The sequence below is a fragment of the Ctenocephalides felis genome, unplaced genomic scaffold, assembly GCF_003426905.1.
Source record: "Ctenocephalides felis isolate EL2017-DRISC unplaced genomic scaffold, ASM342690v1 CF-g0.4_SCAFFOLD_03571, whole genome shotgun sequence".
NCBI classification, from domain to species: Eukaryota; Metazoa; Arthropoda; class Insecta; order Siphonaptera; family Pulicidae; genus Ctenocephalides; species Ctenocephalides felis.
In genome coordinates, this window is record NW_020539725.1 from 7,449,703 (window position 1) to 7,473,412 (window position 23,710).

The 23,710-nt window shown below is 28.5% G+C and overlaps 1 protein-coding gene across 1 annotated transcript in view; it reads right to left on the minus strand.

The window, feature by feature from the left end:
* Positions 1 to 23,470, minus strand: part of LOC113384795 (potassium voltage-gated channel subfamily KQT member 1-like) — a 69,291-nt gene extending 45,821 nt beyond the window's left edge. The window contains 1 exon segment of the mRNA XM_026622554.1: positions 23,380 to 23,470. The gene's annotated coding sequence lies outside the window, so the exon portion shown is untranslated.
* Between the last annotated feature and the right edge of the window lie 240 nt (positions 23,471 to 23,710).

Sequence of the window (23,710 nt, forward strand, 5' to 3'; positions counted from 1 at the left end):
AATATCGAAACGCGTAAGCGCCACGACGCAGACTAGCGGATAAACATTGATATCGAACCCATAGATAAGTAAACAAAATTTATACTTATTATTAAAATCTCTATACGATATTTGATGTACATATGTCTAATGATCATTTTTGATAGCCAAATGGCATTTTTTGTGCATTTTTTTAATTCGAACTCCAAAACCGCTTACCAGTCTGCCTTACCAACAATTTAATCGGTTCTTTATTTTGTCTATAAAATGTTTTTTGAATCATTCAAATCGGATGCTCCGTTCTCTCAAAAACTGTATTAAAATTTTTGGCTCTTTTGCCCCGTATCTCCAAAACGGCTGGACCTGCCTTTGCCTAATGAGCACGTCTCCTCAATACAAATAGAATGCTTTTTGAATTATTCAAATCGGTTGATCAGTGGTCTCAAAATCTTCGACAAAAATTTGTATCCGAACATACATACATACTATACACATACACACATCGATTTTTTTAAGGTTTGCCAAAATGAAACGTTTAATCAAGAAAAATTTGAAATTGTAATCCTTCAAGTATTTGGCTTTTGGCAACAAGGGTTTCCGCTATGACAGTATAAAATAAGAAGTTGTGAGTGGCATTTCACTTTAAGGAGTTTTGCACGAGTTTCTAAAATGTGGAAATAATATACTTAATAGGGATTAAGATTTAGCTATTTAAATAACATTTTTACATAGAATTTAAAATTAGAAAATCGAACGAGTATAATATTAATTACCCAAATAAGGGTTTATAATTTTGCTACAAAATCCGAATTAGTAATTTCATGTTTTCTCGACGTTTCAAGTCGTCATTTGTTACTAAATTAAAAAAGGTAGGAAAGTATGTGTGTAAATTCCGCTGATGTTTTCTTGAAAACGTTTTCAAAAATGTTGAATTAAGTTTCAGAAATTTCAAAAATATTTGATTAATTGGATATCGACTTGAATTGATTAATTATGCGAAAAGATCGGACAAATCGTTTTTTTTTTAAATATTTTCAAACAAATATCCTCAACAAAAATTCAAAACTGATTTCAAAATTTGGTTATCCAGGCTGTTTCTTCGTAATTAATTGTTAAAAAATAATTTGATCATTAAATATTATAACAATTTGAAAACTTTTACAGATATTATGAGGTTGTGTGAAAGATATCAATCATAATTAATATAATAGTTTTTAGTGAAAAGCAAAGATTTTACTTTCGAAATAAACAGTTAAAAAAATTCATCGTCACATTTTAAAAAGTGGCTAAATTTCAATTCCTATTGATTAAGTCGATAGTAGATGAGATTATTTACACATATATGCAGAATTTCATGCAACTTGTCTAAAACAAAATATCTTCAAAAATTGGATCTAAAATTAAACGAACTAAATCGACCATATTTTTACATAAACTTGGAAAATTACGAAACTTTGTGAAAATCCAATCCATTTTTTACGCAAAAATTATTGAGAAACCAGAGATCTAAAAATATATAATTTCCTGGTGCCATGTTTTTATATAATAATTTCTACGTTCGAATAACTCGCATTGTTCGAAAATTTTAAAATTAGTTTTACACGATGTATGCATATATGATATCACAATTTGCACGGTGCAAATAGAGCAACCCAGTAATTTACCACAACATAGACTGAATGTAAAATATTTTTCTCTTATAAATATCAGTTGCTATTTTTTATTTTTTGTCATCATCATAATAATCCTCGCATACAAATACTTTCCATTTGTGCATCAGAACAAAACAATTTATTTCATAATTATCTCCGAATGTGAATTCGATGCTTCAACATCATTCTTTAAATATCCAACCGAAGGGATCATTAATTTTAATAACTGTTTTTACACAAACTGACCCATATAAAACGAGCGATTCGGAAGCGTTATCCATGCATATATTTTATGCACATTACATGAAGCAATTTATCGATTTCGCATTCCGATATATTTGCCTATATTTAGAATACATAGAAGCCGCTTTTATTCCCGTAGCACAAATCACTGTGCACTTTTTGAATATCATCCCCTGGGCGATGATGAATACACGATACACGATTCACAAGACATTGGAGAATTCCAAGGAAAGTTTTTTTTCTATTTTAAGCAAAGACTGTCAAGCTTTCCCCAAGAACGAGTTAATATTTAACTTCCCGTAGGGTAAGTTATTGTAATCGTCCAAAAATCGAAATTGAAATTTTTTATATATGTTTATGTTTCAGAGGTTTCTGAACATTTTGGCACATATTAGAAAAAATGTATTTTTAAGTCCTCTTGGAGTAATCTGTGGGCTATATATTTAAATAAATAAATAAATAAATAAATAAATAAATAAATAAACAAATAAATATGTGTATGCAATTCTTTCAACATAGAGATGTGCTGATTAGTTGTTGGCAAAGGCAGGTTCAATCTTTTCGAAGATGCGGGGCAAAAAGTACAAAAAATAATAATTCAGTTTTTGAGAAAACTGAGCATCCGATTTGAATGATTCAACAAACATTTCATGTGTTTTGACGGGATTAAGAATTGATAAAATTTTAGGGTAGACACGTCCAGCGATTTCGGATATTTTCAGATCTATAATAATTTTAAAAAAAAACTACCATTTTGCGGTCAAAACTGATCATCAAATGCACGTCAAATTATTAGTTATTTTATAGAGATTTTAATATTAAGTATTATTTAATTTTACATTTATATGTGTCCATACTACTTTACAATATTTGAAATCTACTTGTCAAACATTTCGTCAAAAACAGATCGGCAGCGCAGTCCCTTTGAAAAAAATTCAATCTATGCAAAAACTTTCAAAATTTTCTAATTTTATTTCCCTCATCTATTTTTTATCTTCCCGTATAGTATGTTATAGTAATTGCGAAAAAATCAAAAATGAAAATGTTTATATATGTTTATGTTTCAAAGGTTTTTACCATTTTGGCATACCTTAGAAAAAAATGGATGTACGTGTATGTGTGTGTGCGGATACAAATTTTGTCGACGCTTTTGCAAAACGGATCAACCGATTTGAATATTTCAAAAAACATTCGATTCCTACTGATTAGGAGACGTACTAATTGATTTTTGGTAAAGACAGGTCTAGCCGTTTCTGAAATACGGGGCAAAAAGTGTCAAAAATGGTATTACAGTTTTTGAGATAACGGAGTGTCCGATTTAAATAATTCTACAAACATTTGAAATTGTATTGACGAAATGAACAGCTGGTAAAATTTTTGTAAAGGCAGGTTCAGCGTCTCCGGAAATCCAATAAAAAAGTGAACTAATGGGGTGGGTGGCATCGTGCCTTAAGGCAAATTGCTGGAACTTCCCGTACCGTAACGAAATGTTCGAGGAATACTGAATGTTTTCAAATAGATTATTATACATATTGTAACATGGTCTAATATTTATAAGAATTATATAAACTGAATTGCAAAATTGAGATTATTTGTTAAAAGTATAATAGAACTATAGGTAGAATTAAAAATAAAATCTGAATTATTTTAGATATACAAAAAAATTGAAAAAAAAATTGAAACAATTTTTTTTTCCAAAATCAATTATTTTGATAAGATAAGCAGAAAGTTTTTTGAATTAATTGAATCGGACGCTTAGTTCTCTCAAAAACTGCCATTTTTTGTACATTTAGCTCCGTATCTTCGAAATGGCTGGGCTTGCCTTTGCGAAAAACTAATAACCACTTCTCCCAATCATTACTAATTGAATGTTTTTTAGATCAATCAAATCGGATGCTCCGTTCTCTCAAAAACTCGATTTCTATTTTCTGCACTCTTTGCTACTTATCTCCGTAACTGTGGACCTGCCTTTGCCAAAAACTAATCAGCACATCTCCTTATCAGTAGGAATCGAATGTTTTTTAAACCATTCAAATCGGTTGATCCGTACGCCCGAAAACGTGGGCGAAAATTTCTATCCATACATACATACACACACACACACACACATCCATTTTTTCTGAAGTATGCCAAAATGTTCAGAAACCTTCAAAACGTCGAGAAATGTAAAAATTTTCAATTCCGATTTTCGGCCCATTACAATAACTTACCCTACGGGAAGTTAAAAAATCAAATTTTTCATAAGTCTTTTTTTTTCAAAAATTTCTAAATTTCTCAGGAATCTAATTTTTTCAAAGTTTTCAAATAGTTTTTTTTAGTAATTTAGTTTTCGGTACGGGAAGTACCAGCAATTTGCTTTAAGGCCATGCATCACTAGTTTTTTTTTTGTAATTTTCAAATAATTTATGTTTGGTTCAAATAAGTTTTTGAACGGTGCAAGGAGTTCCAGTAATCAATTTGCCTTAAGGCACGATGCCATGCTGGTACGCACTAAAATTTATCGCACCAAAAACTCATATTTTCTATCGAAAGCACTCAAAAATAATTTACGTGCTTTTCTCTATGAACATATATTTATTTAAACATCTACATTCCTTTGACACCAAACATATTGACAATTCCTGATATATTGCCTCATAAATATGTTTGGCACCTACATGCGTTCGATTTTTATCAAGATAGCTTTGAAAAGCTCTCTATTGAGATACTACATATTCAAATACGTACACATTGGAATATTCATATGATATTATTCATATTTAATCAAGCTCCGTGCTTTGTCGACATCGCGTTATATGAACGCATAAAGTTCACTCCGGGTACATAAGTCATGCTTCCCGAAAGGTTTTCAAACATCAAACAAAAGAAGAGTACACCATCCGACCGAAGGCTTTTCAGGGGACCATGATAAGTTTTATTATGGCGTCATACTTGGGTTAAAATGTTAGGCCCATTGTTCATTTACTAGACCCTCGCTTTTAGCTTATAATGGAGAGTTTGACAAATGAAGTTAAAAAATAGGGTCAAGTGCGAACATGGCATAAACGAGTGCCACATAAAAGCAGGTAGAGGGCGAACCTGCAAAATTCCGACAAATTTCTGAGAATGCATTTGGACCATGAAAAAAACTTGTAAACCAATTGTTTGTAATTTGCAACGCAGTTTGTTATTTGTTAAGCTTCATAAAAAAGTGCAGACAAAATGACATTGTGTTTTGTATTTTTAACTTCCCGTAGGGTAAGTTATAGTAATCAAAAAACATTCGATTCCTACTGATGAGAAGTTTTTGGCATTAGCCGTTTCGAAGATACGGGGCAAATAGTGCCAAAAAATTAAAAAAACATGTTACTTGTATTGACGAAATAAAGAATTGATGAAGGCAGGACTAGTGGTTTCGGAGATACAGAGGAAAAAATAAGAAAAAGATTGATATTTGGCAATCAAAAATGTTCATTGGACGTATGTTCACCAAATTATCAGATATTTGATATTTTTTTTAAAAAAATGAGTACTAATTTTGTTACAATTTTGTTTTTTGATACACTTTACTAATTTTGTTACAATTATCAGATATTTGATATTTAAAAAAAAAAATGAGTACTAATTTTGTTAAAATTTTGTTTTTTGATACACTTTACTAATTTTGTTACAATTATCAGATATTTAATTTTTTTTTAAAAAAGAGTACTAATTTTGTTAAAATTTTGTTGGGTTCCGTACCAAGATTATTAATTTTTAAAGTTTATTTATACCGATCAAGCTAATTTCAAAATTTTCAAAATTTTCAGAAATTTTTTTTTCAAACTTTTGAAAAATATACAAAATTTTAAACTTCAAATATTTGTTTCAAATTTACAATTCTGTTTGCAAATGTATATATTTCAAATTCGTTATTTTAATCGTAAGAAATATATCCTCAGATGGATTTATTCAGCACCTCTAGCTAATGTAAACTTTCTTAAGTGTTTTGAGCGAGAAGATCGTCACTGTATATTTTGTGAACGATAAAATATATAGTGATTATAATTATCTATTTGAAAATGTTAACAATTTTTATTAATCATTGATCAATATTTATTGATTACTGATTTTTTTCCCTCGAATATTTAATTCTGGTACGAGAAGTTCAATCAATTGCCTTAAGGCACGATGCCATGCACCACTAGTTTGGTCTATTTTGGAAAGTAGTCAGAGTAGAAGTTAAAAGCCAATCACCTATGACAGATTACAATTTTATTCTTGGCCTTGAATTGACAAAATTATCAACGCCTGACGGGATTGTGTTTATGGCTTTCTTATAACGTTATAAGTAGGGCTTCCAATACCGTACAAAAATCTGAATACCGGTATTCGATATTTGAAAAATGAAATTCCGGGATCCCGGTTTTAATACCGGTATTGTCGATGAAAAATTAAATAGTTATATTTTTACTTACTTCAGTTGTTATATTGACATATTAACAAATAATATATGAAATCTAACAAATATTGTGCTGAAATGAGTACATATTATTTATTTATTACATAAGGAGTAGAAGTAGATAGAAACAAAAAACGTGTCAGTAAAAAATATATATTTTTCTATGTTACATTTTACATGCTACATTTATGATAAGAATTAATTATTTATTAATATATTTAAGAAAAGAATAAATTATAATTCATGGCTAATGTTTTGCTTAATAAAATATGCTCTTAAGAAACATAAACAATCAATTGTTTGATCATCAAGCTCTTTCCGTCTTTCCGATTCTACACTTGTTGGTACAATTGTAATTAAGAAATTATACATATTTTGTAGGTTCGTTCTTTTTATTCCTGTTTTTTTCAAAAAAAGTAATTTCATCTTTTATTTTTTGTTCTAGACTTGGAGTTTTTAACACACACACGGGTGAAGTATTTATTTTAATATTTTTTAATTACACACCAACTTAATTAACTCATAAATGTTTACATACTCACTTATAAATATCATAGGTTCAAATTAAACACAATATTTACACAATATTAAACACACTATTCTTCATATAAACATTTATTTTCCCGCAACTTTAAGATGTTATCTACATGAAATTTACACAACTGCCTACTTAAAGTTACATTTCGGCTTTATATAACATTTTATTTAGTTTAAGGGAATTCCCTTGATTTTGAATATGATCAATAGAGTTTTTTTATATGTGTGAGTGCAAGTCAAGTTATTACCCGTTCGGATTTCTCGGGAATTACTGCGACGTGCAATTCATCGATAAAAGATTATTACAATGTTGACTATTCTTATGTTGAATGCAATACAATTGAGAATATGATTCATTACGTGGTGTGTTTCTACTATATTAGTTATTAATATTAACTAATTATAACAATACCCTCCGCAAATTCTCAAATTGTTGTCAGTGACACGCAATTTAAACAACTGCCGTTCTTACTTATGTAAAATGATTTATGTATAATAAATAAAGAATTATATCTCATCGATTGTATATTATGTTTAAAAATTATTGATAGTGAATTCGAAGTAGGAACGAGGCACGTAAACGCATAATAACTTTTGTAAATGAACCCTTTTATAAGCTGGCTGTCACACATAATATATAAACAATCGTTTTATCTTGCCGACACCGCTTGTCGCTTATCTCACTCAGCTGAGTCAAGCTGAGTCGGCAATACACAATACATAGTTTGGAAACTAAAACTTGATATGTATTTTGCGTAAGTTGAATTTTTGATAGAATACTGGTAATACCGTAATACCGGTATTATTTGCATCAATACCGGTATTGAATACCGGACAAAAATCGTCCGGGATCCCGGTTTTCGGGATTACGGAATCCCGGTATTGTAAGCCCTAGTTATAAGGTAGCAGAAAAAGGCAATTTGAAATAATGCCACTGTGTCATTTTTCCAATATAGTGCATTTTCCCCCTTTTTCTCTATAATATACCTGTCAATAAATTATTTATTTCAAGCAAATCAACGAACTTTATATATCTGAATTATAGAACTAGTACAGTTATAGAGAGCTTTTTACAAGCTAATCGTGATTTCAAATTTACAGAGAGATATAAAAATAAGAAAAGTATAAACTTGGTGTTAACATATTTCAATATATTTTACAAATGAAAATTATTTGGCAAAATGATTCAAACTTTCCAAAAGTTTTATAAATTAAAAAAAAATCATTTTTAAAAACTCATTATGATTATAAAAATTAAATTTTAGACATTAAAAATTTAAAATAAATCAATATTTTGCATATTTTGTCGAAAACACAATTTCCCTAATACTAAAGCAGCCACAAAATAAATGCATTAATTTCCCAAAAAAAAACATTTTTCTCGACATTACAAGATATTCTGAATCTTTTGACATCAAAATTGAAAATAGTAGGTGTTGGTGTATACATGAGGCAATATGTTGAGCCGATTTTTTAAATTCAAAAGCCATTTAACGAAATTCGATAATGACTCGAGTTGATTAATTTTGGGAAATGATCTGCCAAGCTCTTTCTTTTTAATTAGCAGATGAAAGTGAAATTTTTCGTCAACGTTTTCGCCAAAAATTCTGAACTAATATGAAAATTTACTGAAAATTCATAACCTATTCGGGAAAAATCAATTGTTTAAGATAATTGTTCAACTTAAAGTTTTTTTTTCATGAGGAGCAACCCATCAGTTAACCATTGTTCTATGTGTAGGCAGGGCTTAGGGGGCGTCCATTGAGGTTTTTAGAGGGAGGAGGGTTTGACAAAAAATCACGAAATATTACGTGGGGGGAGGGGTGTAAAGGAGTAAGTTATCACGTGAATTTATTTTTTAACCAATTTTAAAAAAAAAAATCAAACATTTAAAAAAAATCAAAAAATTTACAGTTTTATCACGTAACTAAAAATACACGTAATGTTTGGTGGGGTAGGGGGGGGTGGTTTAATTTTGAATATCACCATGTATCACCAAGGGAGAGGGATGGGCCAAAAATCCTTTAAGACTCGCTCACGTGATTAATAGGATAAATAATTCCAAGTAGTTCTGAAAAATGGTACTTTAATATTTAATTAATATTGTCATTACTTACTTTTTAGTTAATAATTATTTGGGTAGATAAATACCGCATCAGTAAATTTTCGATTATAATCAAGTAAATGTGCAGAAAATTCCATTCTCGATTTGAATGCGTCATCATCGTAGATGGTTTCTGACGTCATCGTCGTGCCGTTCAAGGGAAATACCAATATATAGTGAAATGTTAATGCTTTCCGCTGTTAAATCTTTATGTTACACCCACACATCTTAAATGAAATTCGGACGTTTCTCCTTTAGATTTATTATTGATGTATTCTAAGGAAAAACGACAAAGAACGCCATATTACGATTCTATTCAACCAGTTACAAAAATGAACGGAAAACGTAGTCCATTTCTGAGTTGGCGGTAAATGTGTATTTCAACAATATGATACACATATGTAGGTACAACATATTTATTTATGTATATATTTTAAAGTTGTAAAGATGGAATCTAATATAATTTGTAGAGAAGTTATAGTTTGTACAATTCTTACGATTTTATTTAAATAACAAATAAATTGAATTAATTTAAAACGCTCTTTTTGTAATTGTGGTTGCCCAAAACTGATTCCTATGGTTTCATTTTCAGTTGTCCGAATTTCTGTAGTAAATTCTTTATCGTCTTTTAAGTTCATTATTCATTTCTCTGCTCTGGTAAGTATGATATATAGATGATATTGTATATTTATAATATATAGTTATTAATTTAAATTAGGGTTGGGCGAGGTACAAATGATCAAATTGACTTTGAGCAATTATATTGTGAAAACCAAACTAATTATATCAACAAATAACACATACCAAACATGCAGCTATTGAACTATGTTCAGTAAAATTCGCAATTCATTACTAATTATAGAAATGTGTTTAACTTAATAAAAATGAATAAAAAATAAAAGTCGATTTTTCAAAAATTCCAAGTACTCCTAACCCCTTAATAGCGTATATTCATATTTTATTACATGTTAGGGTTACTTCTCATTTATCAAATAATAGTTAAACTATTTGCGTGAAACTTTCGAATATTTCTCCGGGTTGAAAATTATTATTTTATCATTACCTAATTTGTAGGTCAGTACCAATATTCAACAAATTTTATAACTCACTCCAATTATTAATTTCAACGTTAATTTTTTTTTTCAACTATAAACATAAAACTTTCATAACATTTTTCATGAATGCAAATATTAAAAAAGCCGTTAATGTTAGTGCTAACGTGAATAATAGGAGTATGGCTGCAAAATATATCGAGAAAATCTGCACATTAAATTCACATTAAAAATTTATGAAATTATGTAATTTATTAGTAATTAAATTGTTAATGGTTTTGGCGCTTTTGAAAGCTTTTTTAATAAATACACTTATGAATTTTTATTAAATCGATTATGTAAAATATTCCACAAAACTAATGACAAATTATAACAACACATTTAGATGTCAATTAAATTATTAGTATAATAATAAATTTTTTACTTTTTATATATAACTTTATATAAACAATATATAAATCAGTATTTGCATTTCACAATAATTTTCTTAATGAACACTTTTAATTTATTTTTGCAAAATATGTAAATATTTTTTAGAAGATTACTTTACACTGACATCGACTAAAAGCTCAATCTAGTTCAACTACATAGTGATCACTAAAATATCAATCGAAATTGTCTTGTAATAAAAGCTCTCCGCTGTTTAATGTTTTGTTCCCACTACAAAAACCGACCAATTAGATACAAAAAATAAAAATCACTGTAAATTTATTTTATAATAGATCCTGTTCAATATATTACATTCAGTCTACTATTCTGCACAAGTAATTACTATAATGAATGAGCATGATAATGGTATTTGATCAATTATACTTATTAAATTGAAAGATATGTTTTTTGCACATAACATGTTTCGTTTATGCAAAATATAAAACAAAATCACAAGTAAATTACCATTAAAGTTTCGCCATTATAAATAATCTAATCCCAGGACGGGGCACAAAGATCCAATTTACTTTTAAATAATTATACTGTCTAAACTCATTTGGTTTATCCACAAGCAACTATCAAACATATTTAGTAAAATTCCCAATTATAGAAATTCCTAATTATAGAAATGTGTTTTTTTACTATTGTTCTAAAATTTGTCATCTGTCTATTTTTACCGCATAGGTTTGGTAAAAATTGACTTTTTTAACTTTATTTACTATTTTCTTGTTGTTTACACCTTTTCTAGGTTAAAGTTTCAGTTGATCCTTTTTACCCCACCCATATCTGAACTTTTATGAAAATAACCTACATAAAAAAATCTGTCTAATCTAACTCAAAAATAACAATATATTTCATAACACAGTAAAATAATGAATACTTAAATAAAAAGGTCTGAGGGCTCACAACTAAAAACACTAACAACGAAAGAAAATACTTTTGTTATAGATTTTAAACATTGCTGTTTATCTCCTTGATTTAAATAAAAATTTCTTGATGTCTGGTTACAAACCTTTTGTTCTCTACTTTCAAATATTGTTGTTTTAACTTTTGGACCTTTTTAATCCTCGCTCTACCCTATAACCAATTATAAGTTTTAAACATAAATCTGCATCTTGAGAGTTCGGAAGTAGCTATTTAAAAATATTCAATCAGCTTTAATGATTCATAACCGACAACTGCTACATTATAGAAAAATATTTTCATTCGACATTATAGTCTCATAGAACATCAAATAAAGATAAAACATCATATTTATTTAATTTAATACAGGGAGGATGTGCTGAAAGTACTCTCTTATTCATCCCTAAGGTCGTAGACATCATCCACATTTAATATTCAAGACTATCGTGATAGCAAATAACGATGACAATATGTTACAGAATTGTCAGATAATAAAATCTCTTGTACTTTTTCTTTTAATTCGATGGTAAAACTTAAGATGATATTTAATTAGCATAATGGTTATATTTCTTAACACCTGTATTCAAATTAAATCAATACTTCATAAAAATAACAATATAATAATGATGATAATATATGGTATAATAGTAGTGTGATTTATTATATCATTGAATATTCTCTTGTATTAAAATTTTCTTTTCCTTTCTGTTTCGTATTTTTTCTTAGTTAAGTTAGATCTGCTTAATCTTTACTCAAAAAGGACAAGACCCACAACCGTACCCAACGCTCTTTTGAAACCAAATCATCGTTATAACTGAGCTAAATAATCGATAATTTTGCTAAATTATCTAAGAAAAACTAATTGCTGATATATAACTACTATAATGTTCAACTTACAGGCAAACAACAAACAAAGTGAACTATCTGAGTATCTTTCTTTTAATAATAAATAACAGTTATTATTAAAAAAAATCAAACAAAAAACTTACTTTTGACTCTCTAGAAACATGGTTTACAGATGATGTTACTGTAGAACACCGACTCAATGCAATAATGAAAACTTATTCTAACAAACATACTTCATCTTTCTCCCTTTGAACCTTATCTCAAAATAAGTATAGTTTAGCTGTTATGAGGACTCTCTCTATAGTACCTTGATACCTTAATCCTTGATACAACAGCAACCAGTCTCCCCTATATTAAATAATTTATGTTTTAAATTTTCTTGTAACGCGTGATTTCAAATTTTCTTAAAACTCATAATCATTACATGATTCGAATATGAGGTACATTATGTGTAAAAAAAATACTATTGCTTGATATCCTTTTGAGCAGAAGGCAGATGGTAGACTATATGCACCATTATAGATATTTCAAAAAAACATTATTGCCTAAGGTACAAAATATCTGTTTTTTTATTATAACCCAAAAATCAAAAGCTTTTGCAGAAAAATTTATTGCAAGCGCATAACTCAAAATAATAATTAGGATTCTAATTATTATTTTCGCAAATTACATTAAACTTTTAAAATCAAAATTATAGAGAACAGAGCAGAGTTTTCGAATCAATGAGAGAGATAAAGTAACTTTATTTTCAAATTGATTCAGTCTGATAAAAATTTTGTATTCGTCGTATATTAAGAAATACGCAACAAATAGACTCAGACATGATTAGTAATTCGAAACCTTTATTGAGCTACATAATCCCATTGATTTGCCGGATGGGTGGAAAATATATTCATTATTAATCAGGCCAAGAGTCTAATGTATGCAATTCCAATCCGGATCATCATACCAAAAGCAATCTATGGGTATTATAGGATAATATATGACGACATATACTCAAGAAATCAAGCAACCAAATTATCAAATACTATTTCTAATAATTGTGTATTTAAAAGATCTGAAAAAGCTAAAAGTGTTAATCTAGCAATAAGGCGTAAAACATCGCGATAATTTTAAGAAAAACACTTGAATTGAAATTTTTCCATGGCAAACTATATTATTTTCGCGTAAAATACCAGACTGGCTCAATTCATGATATCATTATAATTAATTCATATAGCTAAGCAGTTTTATCAATTTTATGGATCTTATTATTTATAGAACAATATCGCAGTGGCGGTAATAGTTATCAAGATGAATTTAATATGATAGTTGCCAAGAGCGCAAATAATAATATACGACAATATTAATTTGTATTTATATAGTGTATGTTATTAAAATATAAAAATATCGAAAAAAAATATTTGATATCTGTATTCTTTAAACTTCATGTTCATTTTGGTGTACCTCACAAATGAATGAATGTATGTATGTGAATGTATGCATAAGAATATAGTATGTATGTAGTATGATGTACATACATACATTTGTATTTACTTTTCTGTTTATTTGAAGATACCATATATTTGAATAAAAATTTGTTTTTCTATATTTTGTACTATAGGTCAAAAATGTTTCAAATAGTTTTAAGAAAAAACCTTTTAAAAAACTTGGTTCAGCTAAGAGGATCTGTTGCATAGAAAACTAAATTAAAATGCAGACTGTTAAAAAATAATAATAAAACTAGTGCAAATTGCTGGAACTTCCTGTACCATGATTAAACATTCGAGAAATGAAAATAATCAATAATTATTTTGAATAATTTCAAATAGATTATTTATTAACAATACATACTGTGAACCTGTAAGTGCTTTTTAAATTAGGTGACGAGCGTATTCTACAAACAAACTTTGTGTATGTGTTTATAAGATTTTTTTCTTTTTTTTTAATTTGATTTTTTTGATGATTTTTTTTTGAAATTTTTTGAGTATTTGGAAATTTTTGAAAATATTCGATTTTTTTTGAAAATTTCGCAATATTCTCAAATTTTTGTAAAAAAATAGTTTTTTTTTTAATTCCTATATTTTTTTATATTTGTCAAAGTTTAGTTTACGCTTCGTTCTCTCAAAAACTGATATACCATTTTTGGTTCTTTTTGCCCCATATCTTCAAAACGGCTTGACCTGCCTATGTCTGAAAACTAATCAGCACGTCTCCTTATCGATACGAATCAAATGTTTTTTTAAATTATTCAAATCGATTGATCCGTGTTCTCGAAATCGTCGACAAAAATTTGTATCCGCACACACACGCACACAAACACACACACATTCATCCATTTTTTCTAAAGATATATAAAAATTTTCATTTTCGTTTTTTTGCGATTACTAGAACTTATCCTACGGGAAGTTAATAAAAAATTGTTCATTAATTTGAACTAGATAGTTTTTATATCCATAAGCTATGTTAAAATTACTCTGTGTTACATATTTCTGACACTAAAAGTCGTTTCTGACTATCATTGTAATAAAAGTTATTTCGGTGTTTATGCATACTTTTATGCCTGTCACAAAAATCCCTGGGAGCGTGAACGGTTGTGACACTCGCCCTTTTCTTGTATGATTTAATTATATGACTATTCCATCATATTTAGGGATAGTATTTCAGAATTTCCTCCTTGACAAATGTTCAAATTACCATTTAATTTACTTTTCTACCAGCTAACTGGTAAATTAACAAAATTATTACTGATAAAAAAAGGTCACAACCATACCCAGTCTCCCCTACTGCTGTAAAATACTGGATACAAACAAATTTCGATTTTAACCGAATAAGTATCACTCCATCAGCATTTTGAAACATAATCTAAATGGCAAACGATTATAATATTACATTACGTACGGCTATTATCAGTGGGTGGTTTCCTATTCCTTTCCCCAACCCTGGGAGCAAAGAAAACATCACCAACAGTTTTGTACGTTCAGCTCCTTTAGAAAATCTCCTTATTTTATTCATCTGCTGCTTTTCCTGCCTCATACAATACAATAGCGAAGCGGCGAAGGCGCCGGAAGAGATAGCGGCGAGAAATTGCAATGTTATTTATTCAAAGGATCCCGTTAAGAATTCATATATGAGCTGGAAGGGGATGAACTCGGCGCTCCTTGGCGCTCCTTGGTGCTCGCCCTTAATTTACGAACAGAGCCCTTACCACTTCTTGCAGAAAACTTAAAAGTATCATGTTTTCGGAAAACAGAACCGAATGTAGTGGAAGTAATTATTTATTTAGAGGTCAAATAACTTACCCAAAGTGTGGAACAGATTGGTTAAGTGTATAATTTTCAAGTTTGTTTCCACATTCATGTACACGAACTAAACGACCAAAAAATTAGCTGAATAGTTGTAGTGCTGGAGAAGAATGGAGAATATTCAATAACTTTATTGACAAAGAAAAGAATATATGATGCACTATACAATTATATACAAGCAAATAAAATAAAAGTATAAAGATTAATTACAAAATGTATATGACTAATGTACGTGTATACAAAGTCCACAATCAAACAATAAAAAAATGGTCAAGCCATAAAATATTCCACAATTTGATAGAAGGAATAGAAGAGAGCACAATATTGAAATTGAAAAAAAACTTAAAAAGAAAAATAAAAAGACGATTCAAAAGAAATGAGAAAATTTTGGTTATTATATAGGATGGAGCGAAGACTTAAAAGAAAAATATTTAGTGATTTAATTAGATTGTAATTACTCGTGTCACACTATATTACTTCTTATAAAGGAAAAATGCAACTGTGTATTTTTCACTATTTATATATCGATGTCATTTTTACATATAATTGCCAAAAGATTTACTTAATGTCTATGTAGGACAGTTGTAAATATATTGTTGAAAAAAAATATAGGATGGAGCGAGGCCTAATGGCCCGCGGGTAAAAAAATCCACCACCGATATCTCAATAGACGAGTAAAGTAAATAATTTTTCAACAACTATATTTGAAATTAGAGGGAAAGGGATGTATAACCAGCCATCACCTTGATTCTTACGACGTTACTTTCGGGTGATAAACGGCAATGTTTGAAAATCCATAGCAAAAGTATTTTCTTTCGTTATTTGGTTTTGGTAGTGTGCACTGTTGTTTAGCCTACGAGACCTTAATTTATTGTTAAGTATAAGTTATTTAATTGTTTTATAAGATGTATTGCTAATTTTAAGTTAGATTCAACGGTTCTGTTTATATAACCTCTATAAATGCTTTTACGTGTTTGGGGTAAAAAGTACGAACTGAACCCTTACCCTAACAAAGGTGTAAAAAATAATGAATATTGAAAAAGTGAATTTTACAAGTAATAAATTAAAAAGTTCAAAGTGGCATTTTGCCTTATGGCAAAGCTTCTCGATAGGTGTAATAATTGATTTCTCAACCGAAATTAAGATTTAGATATTTAGATGAAATTTTTACCTGCACGATTACGAGTATCAAGCACTTAGTCCCTGATACTAATTTAATGATTTCAACAACTAGAGAAGTTTCCAAGTTTCGCAGACTTATTTTTCCCCTGATTCCAAAAAATGGCTTTTAAATTTGTGATATTCAAATATTGACTCATCACATTACAAATGCGAATTTCCACATAATTTTTTTCAAACTTCAATGAATTTTCAAATTTAAACTACTTGCCGTAGGCCGTGAGATTTTAGTATGTTCTTTAGGTCTTTGATTTCTATCAGCATAAAAAATTTTATCGGCAATTTTTTTTACGAAGTTAATTACGAAGAAACGGCTGTTCAAAACTAATCAGCACGATTCATAAATATTATCTTAGGAATAGTTTTTGAATTTTTAAAGTCGAGTCAGATTTTTTTCACTTTTTTCTTAAGTACTAAGAAACGGCTCAGCTGATCGTCCCGCAAAACTGACTAACAATAGTCCTTATCGAGATATATTTCATGGAATTAAATTTGAAATCGGTTCAGGCAATTTTTGAAAAAAATAAATAGAATAGAATTTTTGCAATTTTTGACAAATTTTAAAAATTAATTTGACTTGTCGTAGGGCCGTAATATTTTAGTTGGATCTAGAAGACCATGATATCTATCATCAAAAAAAATCATAAAAATCGTCGAATAAAAGTTTTCAACAGTTATTTACAATAACTTGTGCCAGTAAATCTTTACCAAAAACTAATCAAGTCGATTCCCAACCAATATCTTTCGAGAAATTTTTCATTTTCCTGCTATTTACAAAGAAATGACTTGGCCGATCGTTGCGCAAAACTGACAAACGACAGTCCTCGTCGAGAAACATTGTGTTAGCGGAATATATATTATTATTATTATTATTATTATATTTTAAAATATTATAATATTAGTTATTATAATAGTCAGTGTGCCATGCGTTTGACTTAATGAGTATAGCATATTTTCATATAAAATAGAGGAATTTGTCATGTTTGTTTTAAAATAAAGTATGGATATTTTATTTTGATTATAGCTTGGAAATATATGAAATTCAATAATATTGTGTTATCAATGAAGACTATAGTTAGCTAATAGTCAGCTAACAATCGAATGGCTTTTAAATTTTTGAAATCGGTCCAGCCGCTTTTGAGAGAACGTCGATTTAATGTAAAAAATCTGTTCACATACACACCCGCACACAAATGCACATGCTTTTTCCAAATTTAGTCTCATTCGATTCAGAATGGCTTGAAACGTCGAGAAAACATAAAATTACCGAATCGGATTTTTTATGAAAACATAAACTTCTCCTTTGGGAAGTTAAAAATAGGATAAATTAAAGAACTTAAAATTTAAATATGTTCCTGTTATTCATTATCAAAATGCCAGGAAGTACTCGACTATTACTAAACGTAATTCTTATGTATTAATTAAGCTCTACGTGCCTTCGTGGTAGAAACTATTTAACATAAAATTTTAAAGTAATGCAGCAGAAAATGCCCCATATATAATCATTAGTATAATCACTAAATCAACATCAGATTAACTCCCTCATACATGAAAACTGCCAACAGACGGGCACGAAAACTATGCATGATACGAAAACAAAGCAATTAATTCGATATAATGGCAAAAGGATATATACAGAGTTAAATAAATAAACGTAATAAATTTTAGTTTTATGCTAAATTAAATATGTCGTTATATTGCATTCACTTGAAATTTAAAAAAATTTCAAAATGAATTTTACAATACAATACACTTCTAAATATACTGGTGATATAATTATCAGATCTTTAATAATTACTATATTTCAATAACTGTTAAACAATGTAGTGCAGAAATATATACCCATAATATATATAATTAGTGGTGTATGTCATAGTGCCTTGAGGCAAATTGCTGGAACTTCTGAAATTAAACTTTTTTTTCTTTTCCCAAAAACAATCGTTTTGTCAACATAACCGAAAAGTTTTTTGAATCATTCAAATCGGATGCTTATTTCTCTCAAAAACTGTAATTATTTGCAGATTGAGCTCCGTATCTCCAAAATGACTAATAAAACTAATCAGCTCATCCCCCTATCAATAGGAATCGAATGTTTTTTTGAAAAATTGTATCCATACATACAGACACACACATCCATTTTTTCTAAGGTATGCCAAAATGTTCAGAAACCTTCAAAACGAGAATTTATGCAAAAATTTTCAATTTCGATTCTCAAACGATTAGAAGAACTTACCCTGCAAGTAGTTAATAATTATAATAATTGGTAATATGCATCATCATTTTGAAAGTTCGAAAAACGTAAACCAATCCTGAAAAAAATGTAATTTGTGGCAACACGAGTTGACCATTATTTCGAAATAGGCTTTGAGTTGGCAAAATAAAAGATTGGCAGGACATTTTTGTAATTTGTAAAGAGATCAGAATTGAATACAGTTTTATATTTTTGTAGTGTTTATTTTTAAATAATTAATCATTTCTCACACTGGTGATTTTTCCGATATTTGTTGAAGGGGAGTGATGTGGCATCACTGTTGTCCATGAGTTCAAAGTTGTCTTTGAGAGACAGGAAACAAAATAAGATTTTGTCAAGATATTCTGCAAGTTGTAAAACGATCAGATCAGATTTGAATACAAGGTTAAATATTCGTAGTATTTATTTTGAAATACATAATTCATAACTTTCCACACTGGTCACCTTTTCGGCATTGGTTGAAAGCGGGTGTGATGTGGCAACACGACTTGGAAATTATTAAATAATTAAGAATTTTCACATTAAACAAAATAATATAATTTTAATGGCATGTCGATTACAAAAATGATTTGATCATTTGAATGTGGGTAACTAGTAATAATTTATAACCAAAAATATAAAACTGTATTAAAATCTGATCGTCTTACATATTACATTAATTATTTTGTTTCTATCTCCTAAAGCCAACTCCGAACTCATGGCCATCTTGTGTTGCCACAATTTATACAAATTTCAAAGCCTAAAAATTAAATATTCATTTGAATACAAAATGTCAAAATTATAAATTGTTGATAAAATGAACCGTATTAATTTCATTGATAAAAATGCGATTAATTTGCAAATTATCATGTAATCATTGAATTATTTAAAGTTTTTTCATTTAGTGTACGTTACATATTAAAAACGTCATTGAAATAGTCGAATAATCTGGTATAAAGGCACTTTTTAAAATATGTTTATATATTTATTAATATTTTACACAAATATTAATTTTAATAAAAAAAACGTCTAAAAGTCTAAACTTAATTCTACGTCGTGGGAAATAGTAAACTTTTTTTTAACCACGATTTGTAATTTATTATTGATTCGTTCTTTTGCGTGTTGAGTTGGCGCCTAAATAGATATTAAATATTCAAATCTTTCATATGAAATACAAATAGCGACGTGAAAATATTCCATGCAATTTAAATCGATAAAATCCAACTGTAATCTTTATTTAAATTTGTATTTAATTATAGCTTATTTTTCAGAATAATTTATTCAGAAAAATATTAGAAAAAATAACGCAAAAAATAGTAAATTAGGTAAAGTGTATATTGTATATTAAAAAAATATTATTAAACATATAATGATGTGAAGTTTTAAATTCCAACACATTAATTCCAAATAATTATTTTTTTGTCTTTACGAATAACTAAAATTAATCAAATAAGCAATCTAAATTCAGCATTTGCATCTACTATGTTATGTACTATGTTATCGAATATAATCTGTTTATATGTTTTTAACAGAAAACTAAAACAAATGCAATTGATATGTGAATTCAGCTCTACATAAAAATAATTAATATTCTGCTTGATTAAAAGAATAACCTAGTAGATAAATAATTAATTAACATTAAAAAATCAAAAAATAACTAATAATAAATAATTTTAAGTCTTGATTTCAATGTTTGTGCGTGAGAAAGATACATCTAGATATATTCTTTTAAATTTTCTTTTGGTAATTACAATTTGTATTTAAAAACAGATTAATTAATTTTAATGATGAAATGTGAATACGAGTAGAAATCGGAAGCCTATTCGCATTTGACATAAAATATTTTCATGATTTTTATTAAAATATTAATAATATGCATAATTAATCTTTAATTAATTTTTCGTTTCGATATACGTTGCTTTAATAAGATCAATATTTTACTCTACATGAGCTTTGACTTGTATATTTTTAATTTTCATATATACTTTTTAACGCAATTAGAACCTAACAAATCCTATAAGCCAGGGCTTCTTAAAATATGAGTGGCTACCCCAAATGAGGTCCCGAGTGATTTTAATGCCAAATATTTATATCTTTTCATATCATCACGTCTTGATTTTTGTATGTTTTCAACAAATTCTTAAACTATATAGTTTCATATGTATATGTATATGTATATTATTGTTACCAAATATATAAATTATTCAAAAAAAATAATTTATTTTTTACATCTGTGGGGTCGTCAAGAAACTCGTAGTCATAAATGGGGTCGCCAAGAAACTCGCACTCGTAAATGGGATCCCTAAGGACAAAAGTTTAAGAAGCCCTGCTATAAGCCACTGTGCTTCTCAAACGAAGTGACTTTAGAGATAGCAAACGAAACGGTTGTCCTACGCCTTCCTCTATGTGATGAATTTGTTATTACGATTTATGTAGCTGTAATGAACTTTTTATTGATTCTGCAACGCCGAGTAATTGTTTTCGATGTTAGTGCTGCTTGACATGAGGCTGTCCCAAGCTGGTTTCGAGACTCGAGTCATTGAATCGAAGTCCATAGTTCTTAACAATAGGGTCACGAAAAAATCATCCGTGCTCACGAAATCGGCGAAAAAATGCACACACACACATATATCCATTTTTATGAGTATGCGAAAATGTTCAGAAACCTTTGAAACGCAAACGCAAAAAAAAATTCATTTTCGATTTTTTACGATTACTATAACTACCCTATGGAAAGCTAACAAGGAAAATTTGTAAAATATCTAATTTTGTTATAGACATTGTGTAGAAAAAATTGTATTAACTCCCGCTTGTAAACTCCTGATACTAATCTAATGATTGTAATCATCCAATTAAAAATCCCATTTGGCGATTTTGTTTGTAAATTCTTAATCAATAATTTTAATACTAATTCAATTATGTCATTTTTATATATCACAATATTATTAATATTTCCACTTAAAAAGTAAAATTTATATTTTTATCTATCATCTCGAATGTTTGACTTGCGGGCGAATCTTCGGTAACTTATTCAGAAGTGGTGGAATTAAATATTCATAAAGGTTGGCGAGACAGGGCGTTCATTGCTCATATTTTTCCACCAACCAAAATGTGTTTGATCGTGATGAGATAAAGAAATAATTGATTAAGTAAATAATATTATGGCTTGCTCTCTTAGGATTATATCAACAACCTCAAATCAATTAATGGTAATAAACAAATTAAGAAATTAGAAGTCTGTAGATGTCTGATATATATATATCATATTGTGCATCGATTCATTCTTGATAAAAAGGTTGGCAAATATTGTATATAATTAAATTCAAGGTAATATTTATTTCAATTAATTAATTAATTAAAGGTATATGATCTATAGGTATATGAATACCTATTCTTGAAAAATACAACTTTTTTATTTTGATTCTTGCTTATCACCAGACCAAGTTCTAGGTTGAATTTAGCGCGATTAATTATTACAGGCAAATTAGGATTTCGCCAGAAAATCGGGCTTACTACTTTATGTTTTTTGGAAATTTCCAGTCATTCTGAATCGTTTGAAATAAAATTTAGTAGAAGTATGAGCGTGTGTGTATATGTGATCTAAAATTTGGTCTTATCGAGAGTTTCCATCAACGACTGCATAGATTTCAATTAAAAATTTAAAACCATTACATTTTTTAGCAATATATGTCGCCTACTAGAACTATTCTGTAACATACTTCTTCAAATCACATATTCTAAGTTTGAAAAAAATAGTTACTCTCAAAACAAGATACTATATATTTTGTTTTTACGATATCGTACAATTTTAACAGGAAGTTTATTATAAGCAAAATGAAATAATTAGTTTTTACTCAAAATTCTCTATTTGTAGAGGAAGAAGAGAATCAAAAGATCAGCAATTGCTAATTTAATTAAAATAATATAAGTTTATAATTTACTTTTGACGGAAGATTGAAGTCGCACTTTTGTGATAAATATAGATTTTCATAATAGTCTCCAGTTTCTATCTGATAAAATATAAAACGAATGAGAACGCCAACATCAGAGAAAGTCAAAATACACTCATTTACTTCGCTTATTGAATCTTGTTTTTAATATGTATTTAGCCCTCATAATCCATCATTTATACTTAGATAGAAAATATGAATAGGTAATTTATAAATAAATTTATCGATTTGTGTCGCCAACGAACGAACCGAAATAAACTTTTTGGTAATTTAATGGAACTGCACATTGTCAAAACAAGTCAATAACTAATTCATCATAAATACAACATTGGGAATCTATTCGTATTATAGATATTTGATATAATAAGTCAATTGGGCAGCATATTAACTGAAAATAATTATTTTCGAGACAAAATTAGTATACCAAAATAGTAAATCCAAAAGTTGTTTTCGAGATGTGTGGTATTCCTATTATTTGGAAAGCTGCACTTATTGTTGGTCAAGCACTAGTGTTTAAAAATTCTAATATGACCCGCTTTTAAATAAATGATAAATTGATTTAAAATCTTACCTCTAGAAAAATCAACATCGCCATCGCCCAATATTGCATCTTTAGATTTTGATTGGCTTGACCTCCTCGTCAAAACTGGTCCATCCCTGTTATATTGATCATTATGTCTGCAAAAATTTTAATAATATTAAATAAACTAAAAACTGATAGATAATTAAACAACATATTATCACATATAAAAACTAATATATTTCCAACAATATATTCAATATTTATTATTATTATCATAATTGATCGTAACGTTGTTGATATAGTACACATAAATTGGAGTTCTCTATTAATAAAATTAATGTTTCTTGCATCACCTTTTACTATTTCCATTTGTTAGCAT